We start from the raw sequence: 16,908 nt of genomic DNA on the forward strand, positions 1-16,908 counted from the left end.
AATATCGCTCAGCATCAGGGAAATCCAGATCAAAACCTCAATGAGATACCACATCACACCAGTCAGAATGGCTAAAATTAACAAGTCAGGAAATGACAGATGTTGGCGGGGATGCGGAGAAAGGGGAACCCTCCTACACTGTTGGCGGGAATGCAAGCTGGTGCAGCCACTCTGGAAAACAGTATGGAGTTTCCTCCAAAAGTTGAAAATAGAGCTATCCTGTGGTCCAGCAATTGCACTACTGGGTATTTACCCCAATGATACAAATGTAGGGATCTGAAGGGGTACGTGCACCCTGATGTTTATAGCAGCAATGTCCACAATAGCCAAACTGTGGAAAGAGCCAAGATGCCCATCAACAGTTGAATGGATAAAGAAGATGTGGTATATATATACAATGGAATATTATGCAGCCATCAAAAGGAATGAGATCTTGTCATTTGCAATGACGTGGATAGAACTGGAGGGTGTTATGCTGAGCGAAATAAGTCAAACAGAGAAAGTCATGTATCATATGACCTCACTAATATGAGGAATTCTTAATCTCACGAAACAAACTGAGGGTTGCTGGAGCGGGGGGTGGGATGGGAGGGATGGGGTGGCTGGGTGATAGACATTGGGGAGGGTATGTGTTCTGGTAAGCACTGTGAATTGTGCAAGACTGTTGAATCACAGATCTGTACCTCTGAAACAAATAATGCAATATATGTTAAGAAAAAAAAAAAGAAGAGAGCAGGAGGGGAAGAATGAAGGGGGGAAATCAGAGGGGGAGATGAACCATGAGAGACAATGGACTCTGAAAAACAAACTGAGGGTTCTAGAGGGGAGAAGGGTGGGAGGATGGGTTTGCCTGGTGATGGGCATTAAAGAGGGCACGTTCTGCATGGAGCACTGGGTGTTATGCACAAACAATGAATCATGGAACAGTATATCAAAAACTAATGATGTAATGTATGGTGATTAACATAACAATAAAAAATTTTTTAAAAAAAGAGACAATTAGAATAAGACAACATGTTTCCCTTTACAAGAAGGAAGTTTCTAACCTCAGAATGTACCTTTCTTCTATAAATTTCTATCACCACTTGTGTTCATTATGGCTGAAAAGCACGAAGTAGGGAGTGCAAAAGAAAAAAAAACAACACATCAAATACACTATTCGTGGAAGGAATGCCATCACAGTCCACGCTGGGTTCGTAGTGAGATACAGAATGGATGGGTGGGCGATCCATTTCTAGATTGCAACAAGGCCATGTCCAGCATGGCAGAAGCTTCTTTTATTTAGCACTGTCTATGGAAGGAACTGGCTAGCCCCTGGTGACTCAAAGGTAAGTGAGAAAACCACCACACTGAAGAATTTTTGGGGCGGGGGAGGGTGGAGATGGGTGGGTGGTAACTAGAAGTCCAGGACAGCCACCTCAGGAGCTGTAAGCCACGCTGAGAAGCTCCCCGGGAGGGAGCCGTGCCTCAGTGGAATCAGGGACTGCAAGGGCTCCTCTCCGGCAGGTGCAACCACCGAGCCAGCGGAAGTGGATCTGGATCTCTGGCAGCTTCCCTTGTGCACAGAACTTACCTCTTCCCCTCAGATATTCCAGGAAATACCAACCCCGGACAACTCGGTTAATTTCCTTCAGCAAACAGAAAACATATTTCATCTCCTCATTTCACCTTGTCCTCCAGAAGCCCCCAAACAACAGCTGCCCTTTGAACTAAAGGATAACTGTTGCTGTCCTAGGAAGCCTGCCCGAGACGGGGGCCTGAGGACCCCTTTCCTGCCTGTTTCCTGGGTCAGGGAAGGGAGAGCTGACAGGTGACACTGTGCAGAAGCCTCCTCCCACTGCCTCCGCTCTCTGGGCCGGAGTGGAGCCTTCAAAGCAGTCAGTCAGACCCTTCCAGAACACTCAAGAACCCTGGGGAGGGAAGAAAGGATTTGTTTGCTTTTAAGCCCTTCTCATTAACCTGACTGACAGCTGAGGACTCCCTTGGAGTCCAACCATGCAGGGGGTCCAGCCCTGGACTGAGCCCCCTCCCCCAGCTCCAAGTGGGTCCCAGGTGCCCCTCATACCTGCGCCTCACACCTTCCTGACTCATGGCAGGACTGAACAGTGGGCCCAGCTGTTTATGAAGACTATAATCGGGCTGACCTCTGTGTTGAGCCACATTCCACTTCACCTGGTGCGGCCCATGTGATACGCCCATGGCACCTGCTAGGGAGCCCACCTGCAAAATGGCCAGTAAAGGGAGTTCGGGGAGAGCCAGGTCTGTATGGCAGTCACTTGGGGGATCCTTGCACTTAGCCACTGTTTGGCCACGGAATTCTCCCGAACACTGCACGGTCACATCTCCACCTTCCCCTTGGCAGAGAGAGCTGGAGGCCTTAACCATATCACCCTGCAGGATGCTAGTCTTCCATTCCTGGGAGAAGGCTATGCTTTCCAAAAAAAAAAAAAAAAGAATAAAGAATAAAGACAATTATTTTCGTCTGCAAACTGAATGTTTAATAATAATTCACTAAGAGGGCCTGAAAAGTTGAAATTTTGAATTACTTCAGATATGCATGAAATGTAAATAGGAAATGCAGTACTTCTTGTTAGATCCGTATTATTCATCACCAGTTTCTAGGAAGCCAACAAAACTGTGTTTACTTTGAAGCTTACTGTCTGAGAGTAAACCTTATCAAGGAGTCTAAAGCAGTTGGGGAAAAAAAAGAAAACCAAACCAATAAATATGGAAGACACCAAACTCATCAGTGAAGGCACAGGTCAAGTTCACTGCCTCCCCCAAAAGCCTGGGATCCATCTGAAAAGAGTTCCAATATCTAATGATTATGAGTTTCCTGGAGGGTTCAACAAAAGTTGGTGGGGTAGTTTTACTGCAGGGGTAGGCCTTCCTGGCTGGCACCAGATTTCCAGAACACAGTAATAGAATTTTCTAACCACATCCAGTTATCAAAAACCATGTCCGGGACAACAACATAATTAAAAAGTGCAGAGAAACCCACTGGCATAGCATCCTTATTAAGCTGGCATAGCATGACTCATAAGGAAAATTAAAAGGGCTTGGGGGTGTGTAGAGATCTAAGGTCATTAAGAAAAATGAAATAATTTAAACTGGGGCGCCTGGGTGGCTCAGTTGGTTGAGCGACTGCGTTCGGCTCGGGTCATGATCCTGGAGTCCCGGGATCGAGTCCCGCATCGGGCTCCCTGCTCAGCGGGGGGTCTGCTTCTCCCTCTGACCCTCTTCCCGCTCGTGCTCTCTGTCTCTCATTCTCTCTCTCTCAAATAAATAAATAAAATCTTTAAAAAAAAAAAAAGAAAAATGAAATAATTTAAACAGATATTCAAATCTGAATACATTACTTTAAATAACAGCAATGCCCTGATGCTCTGGGACCTAAACCAGACTTCTACCAGGAGATCGAGTTTATTCTTAAAGAGCTTCCTTTTGCCCGGTGTGTGAATGCAGGGACAGATGTGAGTCTGTGTGGATGATGTGGAGATTTACCCACAGCCAAGGACGGCGATGGAGTCTCCAGAATGAACTGCCCGACTGCCACAGTCAGCAGCACTGACAACTGCTAATAGCCAACACACATGAAGTCGTTAAAATCCACTTAGCTTGACTATGAAAGCCATTTAAAGCTATTTCCGTGGGTGAGAGGAAATCCACACTTAGGTTTTTCTTTACTCCCAAGTGGTCCCTTGTATCTTATGCATATGTAAATGGAGCAAGGAAATAGTTTATTCAAATGCTCCATGCATTTCTTTTTTTAATTCCCTGTGCTTTTGTTAAATGCCTGCAATGTTCTATTTGCCACTGAGAACTGCCAAAGGTCTGTAATTTCAACCACGGGTAACATTTTTTATTTTAATTCTAATATGGGTTCAGAGTAAGGGAAAGAGTCCCTTTAATTAAATGACTCATTCCAGGCATGCCCTAGCTGTTACTCAACCTTTTGGGAGACTGCAAACTTTAAAACAAAACTCTCTTACATGGTGGGGAGAGAAATGCACAGCACTTGGCACTCAAGAGGATGCGCATCTGGGAAGACACTGTGAAAATACACTACATTCCACATAAACTTTAATGACCTCAGCCGCACCGCACACTGACCCTCTGTCCTGGGAAGGCACCCCTGAGCCCTGGGGCTGTCTCCTGCAGGGAGCGCTGCAGAGCACGATCAGGGCCACGCCTCTGACAGACCAGGAAGAAGGCACAGCACAGTGCCTTCCCCAGGCTTTCAACTAAAGGTGTGCATACCTTTCCACTTGCACCTGGTTGGACTGATCTCAGGATCAAGGGATTGCATTTATAATTCCTAATGGACAGCTGATATTTAACACTGTCCCCAGTCTAGCAGTACCTTTCCAAGTTTTAACACCTATGGATAGATGATTCATAGGCAGCCAGAAAATAATGCAGCCCGACACCCAAATGCTGCTGAGCCCATTCGCTCCACAGCAGCCTTTATTATCACGCCAGGCGCTGTTAACGTATGTAGCTCTAATTGTTAGAATTTGATACAACACTTACGAATCCTAGATAGAGCGTTTTTATAAAACCTCCTTGGGCAGATCCTACCCAGTTTATTTACTAACCACTTACCAATTACGGGTGTCCCGTACTTCTGAATGCTTTGTTAAAGAGGGGAACAAAGATGCCCAACCACATTTGTAATACTTGTGAAAAGAAATGTGAATTTCCAGTTTTCTCTGTGAGATTCACAAGAGGCATAAAAATTATAAGGTTGAATGGTTTAACTCTGATTTCCTAACATTGCAAGTAAATGTACTTTTCCAGAGTGATTAACAGGAACTCTAAAGATAATGTATGTACAGAACAGTCCACCTGGTCCATGGTCCCTTGTCTTCAGAATGTCCTGTTTATAAATGGATGGTTAGAATTGGGGGAGCTATATACATGGGGATTCAGCTTGGAAAAAAAAGGCAGAAAAGATCCCCCTCTCTCCCCTTCATTTTTAGAAATCAGTTTACAGAGCAGTCAGTAATCCTTTCAAATCTAATAGTACTTTTAGCTCCATTCATTCAGCAAACATTGATCAAGCACCTACTGAGCTCAGTACCTTGAGATGTGCTAAGGAGCTGGGGTCAGAGCCCCACAGGGCTGCCTGCAAGGGCGTCACAGTTAAGCAGGGGAGAGAGAAGGAAAAGGTTAATTTTCATACAGAGTAATAAGTACGACGATGAGAGATGGTGCTGTAGCGCAGGAGAGGACCACGCACCATGTGTGCACGTGTATGACACAGAGATAGAGACAGAAAGAGAAAGAAGCAGGTCCATCCTCAGACTCAGCCCAATATGGTCAGAGAGACCCTCACAGTAGGAAAGTAGAGCCCAAAACACTGGGGCCCAATTCAGAAGCACATGATGTCCTAAAAATTCCAGGCTGTGTCCTGTTTGCAATGGGGGGGGAAGGTCGGGTTGGGGGCGGGGGGGGGGACAGCCCTGGAGCATCTAAGGAGAGAAGAGGGTCACATGATCAAGGTTAGGGTTAGGAAAGATGACTCTTTGCCAATAAGGACAATGGACGGGAGTTCAGGAGGCGAGCAAGAGTGAATGGAGCCATCTGTAAAATGAATTCCTCCTATAATATGCTCCTTCTGCTAACAGGGCAGGGCTTCCCTCCATTTTTTTCTGTGAAGAACACACTAAACAATAGATGCTGAAGTCCAAAATACATTTTGCCTCCCAGAAATGGTAAATGTCAGGAAAGAGACTCTGGACGGTCACATGGAAGTATAATCACAGATTTCTGAGCCACTTCAGTAGCATATGCCCAAGGGCATGCTGAACAAAAGCCAGCATTTTCAGAGGCAGGTAAGAGATCCAGCTTCCTCTTCGGGAGACAGAAACCAAATCATGAGACTCGTAATGCTGTGTGAGCTTGGCTGCCAAAATACCCTGCTCTCTACCAACTGGCTCCATTGGCATCTGGCTTTGGGTTTAAGCCCATCTCTTTGGCTTTGGGCAAATCCTGAATTGATACAACATAATCTGAGGACATTGGACCATTACGAAGCAATCTGCCTGTTAACCTTTTTACTTTTTAAATCACATTTCCAATTTTTATTCTTTTCCTTTCTGGTAAACTTTGAGCTACCATTCTACCTTTTCTTTATATCCCTTTGAACATTAGTTGCTTGGTATAGTGAAAACCTCTCCTCAAGTTGGTCAGTGCCCACTCCAAGTATAGGCCAGGCAACGGATAGCCTGGAACTGAGTTTTTAGATTTTTTAGTTTTTTTTTTTTAAGATTTTATTTATTTATTTGAGAGAGAGAGAACACACGAGCAGGGTGAGGGGCAGAGGGAGAAGGAGACTCCCCGCTGAGCAGGGAGCCTGAAGCTGGGCTCGATCCTGGGACTCCAGGATCATGACCTGAGCCAAAGACGCTTAACAACCGAGCCACCTAGGCACCCCTAGATTTTTTAGTTTTTTTAGTTTATGGATTTTTACTTATTACTTCCAAATTGCGATGTAGAATAGCTCTATGAAGACAAAAACTCTAAAGAATCTATGTGACTTTAATCTTCCATGTCCTGCTGAATTTTTCTGACCTAGTTCCTCAAAAAACATCTCCTAAGAAAGTCTAACTGTATTATGTAAAATATCTCATAGAGCTATCCATTTTTCAGTGTCCACTTGCAGTATTGAAGTATACCAAATTTACAAGCCAAAGAGGTTAAGAGTTGCCAAATGAAATTAAATTCAGTTAGTAAAGAGAGTTTCATTTTGAGTTTTTTTTCCATAGACCGGTCATAAACTGAAATATATTAAAATGTATCTTTGAGATTTAGAACATAATGTTACTAGCCTTTAACACAGTTTAAAATTTATTTCTGATCCTGTCATGTAGTGAACGGAAAGGGAGATCTATAGCATCCAATAAACGGCAAAACTAAGCTCTTACGTTATTAACAACTGGTTGTTAATAACAAAGTGCACTTTACGCAGCATGGAAGTTTCAATGACTGGAACAAACATTAAACGTCTCTAGTTTAAAGCACAACCTATATTTCATTGCTGGTTAACGTCACTTTAATCCTAAAAAAATATATACCGAATTGTTAAAATGTTATTTTATTTAAAATTGAACGTAAGCAGGTAACACAAAACTAATCTGTCTCGTGAGAAATCAGTATAGTGATTACCTTCCACAGGACAGTGACCAGAAGGAGATACGGGAAGCTTCAGGAGGCTGGTAATATTTGATTTTTGATCTAGCTGGTTACATGGGTGTATTTGGTTTACGAAAATTCATCAAACTTTTCACTTGTCTATGCAGAAATTCTCTGGTTAGGAATACAGCTGAAGAACACAAGACAGGGCGCCTGGGTGGCTCAGTTGGTTAAGCGACTGCTTTCGGCTCAGGTCATGATCCTGGAGTCCCTGGATTGAGTCCCGCATTGGGCTCCCTGCTCGGCAGGGAGCCTGCTTCTGCCTCTGACCCTCCCCCCTCTCATGTGCTCTCTCTCTCTCATTCTGTCTCGAATAAATAAATAAAATCTTAAAAAAAAAAAAAAAAAGAACATAAGACAGGTAAAGTAGTTGCCCAAAAGTCAGAGTAAAACTGAACTTGGAGAAGTGACACCGCTTCCCTCCCACATCCCATGGACACAAGAAGTACATGACATACACAGACACGTTTAGAGAACGAAGAAGAAGAAGACAAGAGATTGGAACTCTCTGGAGGAATAAATAAGTGGCATGTGCGGGGGGGGGGGGGGTAGGGTGGAAATGACAGGTTTTTATCTCTTTTCTCCTCCCAGATTCCATCTGATGCCCTCCATCTCTGGTTTCAAGACTAGCATGACAGGAGCCAGTTCTTACTGATTAGTGTCTACGAACCCTGGATGTTTTAGCCAAATCTCTGATGGCCTATTTGGTTTGCAAGGGAATAGCTAAATTTGCCTCTCTGTATCCTCCTGAGACCCTAGAAGGTGGTTTGGGGGCATTGTTCCACTTCTATTGTATTTGAGGTGGATGATATCTGATTTGTGAACATGAAGGTAGCTGACAAGAATAATGTCACATACAAGCAAATGTAATCCTATGAATTGGAAAAAAAAAAAAAAAAAAAAAAAGACATGCTCCAGACCTGTTCTGTGCAATGATGTCACTCTTCCAAGATCCCCGAGTTGAGCAAATGCTTGTGGCTTTAGCTTCTCTTAGTAAAACGTGAACATGTATCTCCCATTCTACCAGTGCAAGCACTGGAGTCGCTGACCCAGTTACTACTTTTTCTCCCTCTACAAGCCATCAGCACCAAGCCAGGGAAACTGTATTTTGAAGTACACACGTGAGTGAACAGTCCAAGGGACTTCCCCTTATCTCGGAAAAAAAGATTTGCTTAGCAACTACACAGAACAAACAAGGGGAATGTTTAAATCCCTAATTGCAATCATCAATCCTTGTTTTCTACCCCTATCATAAAAAAAAAAAAACCCGCACAATATAAAGCAAACAAAACGTACATGACCTTCCTCCTATAATTCTTTTCTCTGTCTACCTTTCCTCACATACAGAACTTGAATTATTTTCCTGAGAGAAAAGACTATGTGGGTTCATAGGAGATATGTATCCTGGAAAGCCAATTAATTGATCTCTGGATGCCTTTCAATTCAACAAGGGATGATTCTAAGGAATGCAACCTTCTAGGCTGAACCTGGCAGAAGGCAGCCCCTGGCTGTCGGTTCCACCAATGCACTAAGCATTCGGGGATGCTGCTATGCACCACGTGGATACCGCAATTCCCAGACCGAATGTGTGGGCCGTGATGCAGGGTAACTTTGTATATTATAAACTCCCCTTTCATTTTCTTTTTTTTTTTTTTAATTTTTTAATTTATTTATTTGACAGAGAGAGAGATAGCGAGAGAGGGAACACAAGCCGGGGGAGAGGGAGAGGGAGAAGCAGGCCCCCCACCGAGCAGGGAGCCCGATGCGGGACTCGATCCCAGGACCCCGGGATCATGACCCGAGCCGAATGCAGACGCCCAACGACTGAGCCACCCAGGCGCCCTACTCCCCTTTCATTTTCAATTCAATGTCTTGAGTTCAAGATAGATCTAATTTGGGCAACTGAGAAGCAGGGACCCACTGGGGGCCCTCTGGGGTCAGCGGAGTTTAGTTTTGCCAGTAAAACCTTCCCATCATGCATCTGATTATACTCATAAAGTTCCATGCTATCATTGGGTTATATACACCATCTAGGAACAACAAGGGCTCCTTGTTCCAGGAGGTTTTTGACTACTCCTCATGAAGCACATTTTAAGGTTTTCTTTTACCCACTTCTGGTTTTACAGCTAATACTATGCCTACCAGTCATGAAAACCGTGAAAACTCCCCAAACCAAAAATTAATTCTGCTCTTTCTGTGTATGCATTACACAGTAATATGTGGGGTATTACTGGGGTATGATTATAATATATTAACGATATGTTTTAATTATGTGAAGATTACAGAGTATGGCCAGTAGAGACATATTTGGGTTTAACTTACGGAAGCACTCCCATTGTTTTCGAGTCACATTTTAGACGTTTTCCTACTACTATCAAGTCAGTTTCTGAAACTCTCCCACCTCAAATAGTTAATGAAGCAATCTATTTAATGGCACTCTCTGAATGTTATTATAAAGTATCAAGTATTTAGCTGGGCAAATTACTTAATTGGTTCAACTCTCCCAGCTACTAATTTTGAACATAGGGCAGAGGACTATAGTTTGTAACTACACTGTGATTCCAAGGAAGAAAACTGCCCTTTGAAAAATGTCAATCAGATACCTACATACATACTATAAACGTACAGATACACATATACTAATATAAAGTAATCCGTGTTGCACTGGTCAGCTTCCCATTATTCATAAATTGCTCCAAAAAAATATCTTGAGCACCAGAGGGTATCAAATGTTTTTTTAAAAAATTAAACACTTGAGCTTGCTATTGTCTTAATTATTTTACCTAAAGTTTAAAGAGCAGAGGTCATTACAATTCAGGGTAACTTCAAATAGGGATTTGTTCTCTCAGAGGGAGACTAAGTCACACACACTGTTTGGCCAACTTCAGATGGCTTCATGGCTTCACTTCTTTCATCCCAGCAAATAGCTAACTAATGTATAGGGCCCCACATCGGTTCTCCCCGCTGCCCTGCCTGAAGAGGCCTCCCTTGTGAGTTAGTGTCAACAGTCAAAAACATTCTGCAAACCACCAAAGGTACCTTGAAGATGCTGTTGTTGTAAATACTTATAGATACACACACTCACACACATAAATAAGTGTGTTTTCCCATATCTAACCTATTAATAATAAATCAAAAGTAAAGTTTAAACCCTAAATGTTTTGATAACCTTCGAGCAAGCCACTGATAATTTGGAACATGCAATTCTCTCAGAGATATGAATACAGGAAAAAGAATGTTCTTCTTTTGGTCAGAAAGTCAGGGCTCTAAGTCCTGATTTTGTTACTCGACAATTGTGAATCCCAACAATTAATGTGTAAGTATCCTAACTCAGGTTCCCACTCCTAATTACGAAAGGCAAACCTTATTAATGCAGGGACATATTCCTTCTGTATTTGCACATGTATGTGCGTACGTGTGTGTGTGCATGTTCTTTTTAAAGACAGTCCTCTTTTCTGTATGGGGGATATAGTTTTCCTAATTCTAAAATATAATTTACACAGCAAGATCCCTCTTCTCATAGTTCAACCAAATCCATCCATTCAATCATGCACTTATAGTTCTATAGTTTAACTGGGTTGACTCCATCATTTAAGAAGCAAATCCAGTATTAGCTGTACTTTTTTTTCTACTGGTTCGTGGTCAGAGGCACAAATACAGGTTTTGAGCACATAATAATATACTTATCTTTCAGAAAAGTCATCACTACACTTTCGAGAAAGCTACTTTTAAAATTTATCTCTGAATAATGAAAGCTCTCAGATTATCTAAGAGATTTACCCTTTTCCAAATTTAATTTAAAGCTAAGTCATTTTAGAAACCACAATTACCAACATGCAAGAACCTCTACTTGAAAAATTTGTATAATTTGAACACAGAAATCCAATTGTTTTAAATTTAATAACGCATTTCCCTCTCAGGCTCAAATACTAGGAGCAGCCTCGAGTAGAACTTAATGTATGAATTATAAACTTCTGAAAACAGCAGCTTATAATCAAGATATCGCAGGATTTTTCTTTACAATGTATTCTCTCATGCTTTAGCCAATATATTTCTAAATGTCCCGAGATATTACTCTCTGAGCTTGCTCTCTTCACTGACCTAATAACTCAGAGCATCGGGATAATTTTCTCAAATCTTAGCTTAAAATTTTCCTTGGAAATTTCACTTGCAAAGACACCCTTCATAGGAGCCTGATTTTCATTCTAATACCGACTGCCCAGATAGTCTCACCTGTGGGGGCCATTTTTAGGTTGCATTTCATGCCCCTTTCTGCTTCCAGGTTCCAGTGAATCCATGCGGGGCTTTGCCTGATGAGTGCCCCTGCCATCCCCTTCCATCCAATACAATCTTCCTCGTCCAGAAAGCTCGGCCATGGTCTGAGACATGAAAGCTCACGGGCACAGTCCTTCTCTGGCCCCAGGACAATGACCACCAGAAGTGTCATGCTTGCTCCTCTACAGAGTCTGAGCGCAATCTCCACAGCACAGACTTCCAAACACACAAACCCAGGTCCAAAACCCAGCTCTGCCACTCTCCCACTATGGGATATTGAGGAAGGCACTTCATCTTTCTGAGGCTCAGTCTCCTCCCCTATAAAATGGGTATAACCATCCACCCTGGGGTTGTGGCTAAGGTGTGCTTTGATAAGCTGTGAAGAGCAAGTGGCAGGGTATAGTCCATAGTCAGTCTGAAGCAATTGCTCTTACTATTCTTTGAGTTACTACTCTCCGCTGGGCCACATGGTGTTTGAAGGGATGTCCAGCATGTTTAACTAAAGGGGAATTCGCTTCTGAGCAGGAGAATTCACTGTTAAGTATGCAAGAATATACAATAGTCAATGGCATGGAATCCCAGCAAGAGACGCCACCTTGGAGATGATTTAATCTGTGTATGGCTTCATTTCCCAGCCCTGGAAACTGAGCATTCCTAAGGCTCAGACTTGCTCCAGTGACTTGCTCTGAAGGGATAGCACTCCCTAGGACTCAGGTTTGGGGGCGCTGGCCAAGAGATTTCCTTGCTGCTTCTTCGCTCTCTGAGAAAGTCCAGTGCAAAACTGCAAACCTAACCCACACACCCTTCCAAGGAGCTTGTTAGAGCCCATGTCTACTTCAAATTCAGAATCCTTTCCTAGGGAAGACCACAGGAGGCAGCAGAACCCAGAAGGGACACAGAGCAGTTCTGTGCAGAGGAATCCCGGGGAGAGGAGGGGGCGTAGCCTTTCTCTGATGCCATTTCCATCCAGAGAGCATTTCCTCCCCAAATCAGAAGGGACGTGGCACTGTGAGATGGCCCGGAACCTGCCACTGGCCAAGTGAAGACAGTGGCCAGGCAACTGCTAGTAACCCGCTTTTACCCAGCAGCAGGTCTAGGATCCACGCTAGTGCTGGACCAAACCACTGCTGTCTGGAAGGCCTTAGGACTGCCAGTTCACACCTCATACCCTTGAAATCCACCACTTCGCCCACAGGTTGGGTGGGTTCCAAGCATTACAGTGGTTCCCCATCAATTCAGCGTGGGGGGAGGACATGGAATTTCAGATCAGGATGGGATTTGGTAACAAATCCATATTTCTCTGATACTCCTGTCTGTGCCCTGTGTACTTAATAATGTTTACAGACAAACCTTTCAAAAGTAGGAAGGAGGGCTTTCAGAAAAATGGCAGATAAATAAACTGGAAGTCTGAAGTTTATCCACTGACAGTGGCTGGTCAACTTCCAAAGCATACTCAGTCCTTGACCTTGACCTCAACCTGTTGAGAACATTGAAAATTGCTATGTAAATGTACACCTGCACTTTCCTGATTCCAAAATTAGCATCTGATTCTATGTAATTATTTCTCTTACAGTCAGTGGTAAACTTCATCCCATAGTTCTTTTTTGAGCAGGAGCTTTCAATGCTTAAAAACTTAAAACTTAACATACACCTATTATTTATGCTTAGACATTTAAGCAAGTTGAATGAAGTATTTCATTTAACTTAACCAATCAAAATTTAAGATCATATAACAGAAGATCCAGGAGGGGGAAAAACACATTACAATTAAAGAGAAGGTGAATATTTAAAAGATTGTCCCCATTATCAATGCATAAGATATTTTTATTCAGAAATATCGGGAATGAGGCATTAAATCTGAAAATCAACTCAGTTTCTCAAAGGGCAAATATTTCCAAGTTTGTGGAAAGGAACTCATCATTTATTTGATCTAGGCACTAGACGCAGAAACCTCAGGACGAGTTTGTCATCTTAGGAAAGACTTAAGCAGCACTTGGCAAACAAACGCTTGGGTACATTCTGGACCTACGGTATACAACTGCAGTTAGTATAAGCAATACATCAGAGACACATTTAAATCATCTCAGAAAGAGGAGAATCCAGGAAAAATCTCTGGAAACAAGCACCTCCAGGACTTTCTCAGCAACCACTTCATTATTTAACCTATATGTGGCTGGCTGATCACAAATCCTCCCCTAGCCCCAACTTAAGTCTTCACCCCCAGAGTAAATAAACCCTTCCTTTCTTTTTTTTTTTTTTTAAGATTTTATTTACTTATTTGACAGAGAGAGACACAGCGAGAGAGGGAACACAAGCAGGGGGAGTGGGAGAGGGAGAAGCAGGCTTCCCACGGAGCAGGGAGCCCGATGCGGGGCTTAATCCCAGGGTTCTGGGATCATGACCTGAGCAGAAGGCAGACACTTAATGATTGAGCCACCCAGGCGCCCCATAAACCCTTCCTTTCTTTCTTAACTGTCCTCACCAGAAAGTAAGCATAGTTGATTGATTGCCCTTCTCTGCCTAATAAATCCATTCATACATATACATTTTTGAAAAAGATTTATTTACTTATTTTAGAGGGAGAGAGAGAGAAAGCAAGCGTGTGATTGGGTAGAAGAGCAGAGGGAGAGGGACAAGCAGACTCCTCGGTGAGTACAGCTCAATCCCAGGACCCTGAGATCATGACCTGAGCCAAAGTCAAGTGAACGCTTAACGCACTGTGCCACCCAGGTGCCCCCATTCACTTATTTTTAGACGTTAAATTATCTCAGCCTTAAACCCTCCAGTCTGCATATCTTCATTTCATTATCTTTACTTCCTAAATAGACTGCACCACCTAAGAAACCCACCAAATGCTGGCCTCTGCTCTGACCACTCTCCAACAGTTTCCACCTTCTGTTTAAATTGTGGGACTCAGAATTCCACTAAGAGCTGAGGCTCACATCACAATTTTGCCAAGAGATTTTACTTAAAACTCCAGAAGCTCCAACTGCACAAAACAAAGAGGTAAAATGCTAAAATTTACATCAATCACAATAAAAACTGGATCAAGATTCCAACATGTTTGAGTGCCCCTGTTTTTAACGTACTTGTAAAATTCAAGGCAATTCACCTATTATTTTAGGTTGCGAAACCTAAAATAGGTTTTAGGTCCCCATTTTGATCATAATATTCATTCACCATTGTCAACAGTTTTTCTCAAGCTTTAGTAGGAAATGCAAGCCTTGGAGTGCTGCAAAAATTCTGGCTGTCAGTTTCAGAAAAATAATGGGAGAAGGAAAGTGGGTAAAAATAAGTTCAAGGCCACACATCATTTTATCTTTTAAAGGAAGTGTTAATCCTAAATTTGCAACAACATGATCACATACAGCATTTCAATTTTTGAAATTCTTCATTAGTCACAATTACTTCAAAATGGCAAAACATATTGAGCCCAATTCCAAAAAAAGTAATTATCAAGTAACCTGCATGAGGCTTTTTAAAATATGCACAATGCACAAAGCACTTAACACAAAATCTGTGGCAAGTGCTCCAACATTACCCTCACCCAAGCAGCCAGTGCCCCGCGCAGAGGATCAGCAAGCCCCTTCGCTGTTAGAACGCAAAAGGCACAGAAAACAAAGATTTCAACCAAATATGGTTTGCTTGTCGTCAAATTTTCAGCATGACCCTGTATAAATAAGTTCACAAAAAACCAGCCAAGCATTACTTTTCTCCTAAAGTGCTTCTCGGATTATAAAACAGCTTTGAAAGTTCAGCCTGACAAAACAAATATGGTACTAGGAGGAGAGACCTGGAAGGCAACCACAAAAAGTCTCATTTAAATTCCTGGAAAGCAGGGCTTCTCCAAACACAGCTATTCAGCTCGCTTTGTAAGGCATCACTTGCTGCGAGCCACAAGTTTAACTTCACTCCGTGCCCCAGCACCGTCAAATCCGAAAGAAATGGGTGTTAACGTTGCTTACCCAAAAGAAGGAACCAAAGCAAAGGTCTTCTCTATACACGGTGAAAAGTACAACTTAAAAGCTAGAGTTTCCCCCGTGCAAGTGCGTTAAGAATTAACACCCGGGTATCTGGGATTCTAAGGATACCTTCTGTCCCTAAACATTATAGCTACAGCAAACTAGAGATCAATAGAACACACTTTACGCTTTAAGAAGTGCAGTTTTGCATGGGGGTGGGGTCGAGGAAGGCAATTAAAAATCTCGATTCCCTCCCAGAGCCAAATTAAATAAAATAAAAGATCGCCGTTTCACTGACTGAACCACAGGAGCACAACTGTGTCCGCCCGTCCCCAAAAGCTCAAGCCCTCCTGTTCGCTCACCCTCTCGAAGAATGTCTTGCTTCTCCCCCAAAACCCTCAACGTTCCCCCGCCCCCCAAAAGGTCTGGCTCCTGGTCGGCGAGCCTAACTCCCTACAGGGCAGCGCACAGGCTGCGGCGACACCGAGGCAGACGTCGCCCCACCGTCCGAGCCCCTGCCCTCTCGGACCAACCTTCTCCGGACGCCGCGCCTCGCAGCGTCCGATCCCGCTGTGCTCGGCGCTCCCCGGCCGCGCGGCGCTGGAGTCGGAGACGTGCGTGTCACATTTTATTCCCCGGCAGCCGCTCGGGCGCGCGCGCCACGCGCTCCCACACTCCCTTGGCCGCTCGCGGGAGCCGGGACCTGGGGCCGGGGGCGCCGGAGGCGCGCCGCGGAACTTAGGGGCTGCGGACGCCGCGCGCGCGGCTCAGATCCTTCTGCTGGTGGCCGCCCCCGCCTCCGCGGAGCAGCCTCCCCGCGCCACCTCGGGACCCCCGAACGACCCGCGCTCGCGTCCCGGGAGGCCTGCGGGATCACCTCCCCGGGGCCAGAGGCGCTCGGCGCCGGGCGGCAGCTGCAGGCGCGGCTGGTGGCTCGGCCTCGGGGCCGGCGCTGCGCTGCGCTCAGCCCCGCGCCGCGCGCCTCATTGTTCCCGGCAGCGCGGCGGCGGCGGCGCTGGCGGCGGGAGGGACCGCAGCCCGGAGCCCCGGGGCTAGGCGGTGGCTCCCGGCCCCCGCGCTGAGCTCGCGCCGCGCCCCGCCCCCGGGCTCCGCGCGCCCCTCCGCCCGCCTCGGGCCCCCCTCCCTCCGCCTGCGCCTCCGTCCTCCCCCTTCCCGGCCTCGGCTCACCTAGCGGCCGGGCGCCGGGAGCTGGGAAGTTGCACAATCCGCTCCCCGCGCCCCCGGCCCGCCAGGCGGGGTGCACGGCGGGGCGCTCCCTGGCTGCGCGCGGAACCCGGCCTCTGGCAGAGAGCGACTGCAGACTCGGGCTGCGTGGGGCGGCGCGGGCGGCGCGGCTGCCTAAAAAGGCATGCCTCTCCCCGGCCGCCGCCTGCCGCCAGCCCTAGTTCCTCCGGGGGTTACCTGCACCGGCACCGAGTGGGGCAGCCGGCGGGCACGCAGGTCCCGCGGGCGG

At 45.1% G+C, this 16,908-nt stretch overlaps 1 protein-coding gene across 1 annotated transcript in view; it reads right to left on the reverse strand.

Annotated features, from left to right (window-relative positions):
• ST6GAL2 (ST6 beta-galactoside alpha-2,6-sialyltransferase 2) overlaps positions 1-16,443 on the reverse strand; it is a 79,882-nt gene extending 63,439 nt beyond the window's left edge. Inside the window, exon 1 of the mRNA XM_045885301.3 lies at positions 15,968-16,443. The gene's annotated coding sequence lies outside the window, so the exon portion shown is untranslated. The remainder of the gene's footprint in view (positions 1-15,967) is intronic.
• Positions 16,444-16,908: the final 465 nt, after the last annotated feature.

This window comes from Mirounga angustirostris, unplaced genomic scaffold (genome assembly GCF_029215605.1).
Source record: "Mirounga angustirostris isolate CCGP_5_RB_7025 unplaced genomic scaffold, mMirAng1.0.hap1 SCAF_10, whole genome shotgun sequence".
Classification (NCBI taxonomy): Eukaryota; Metazoa; Chordata; class Mammalia; order Carnivora; family Phocidae; genus Mirounga; species Mirounga angustirostris.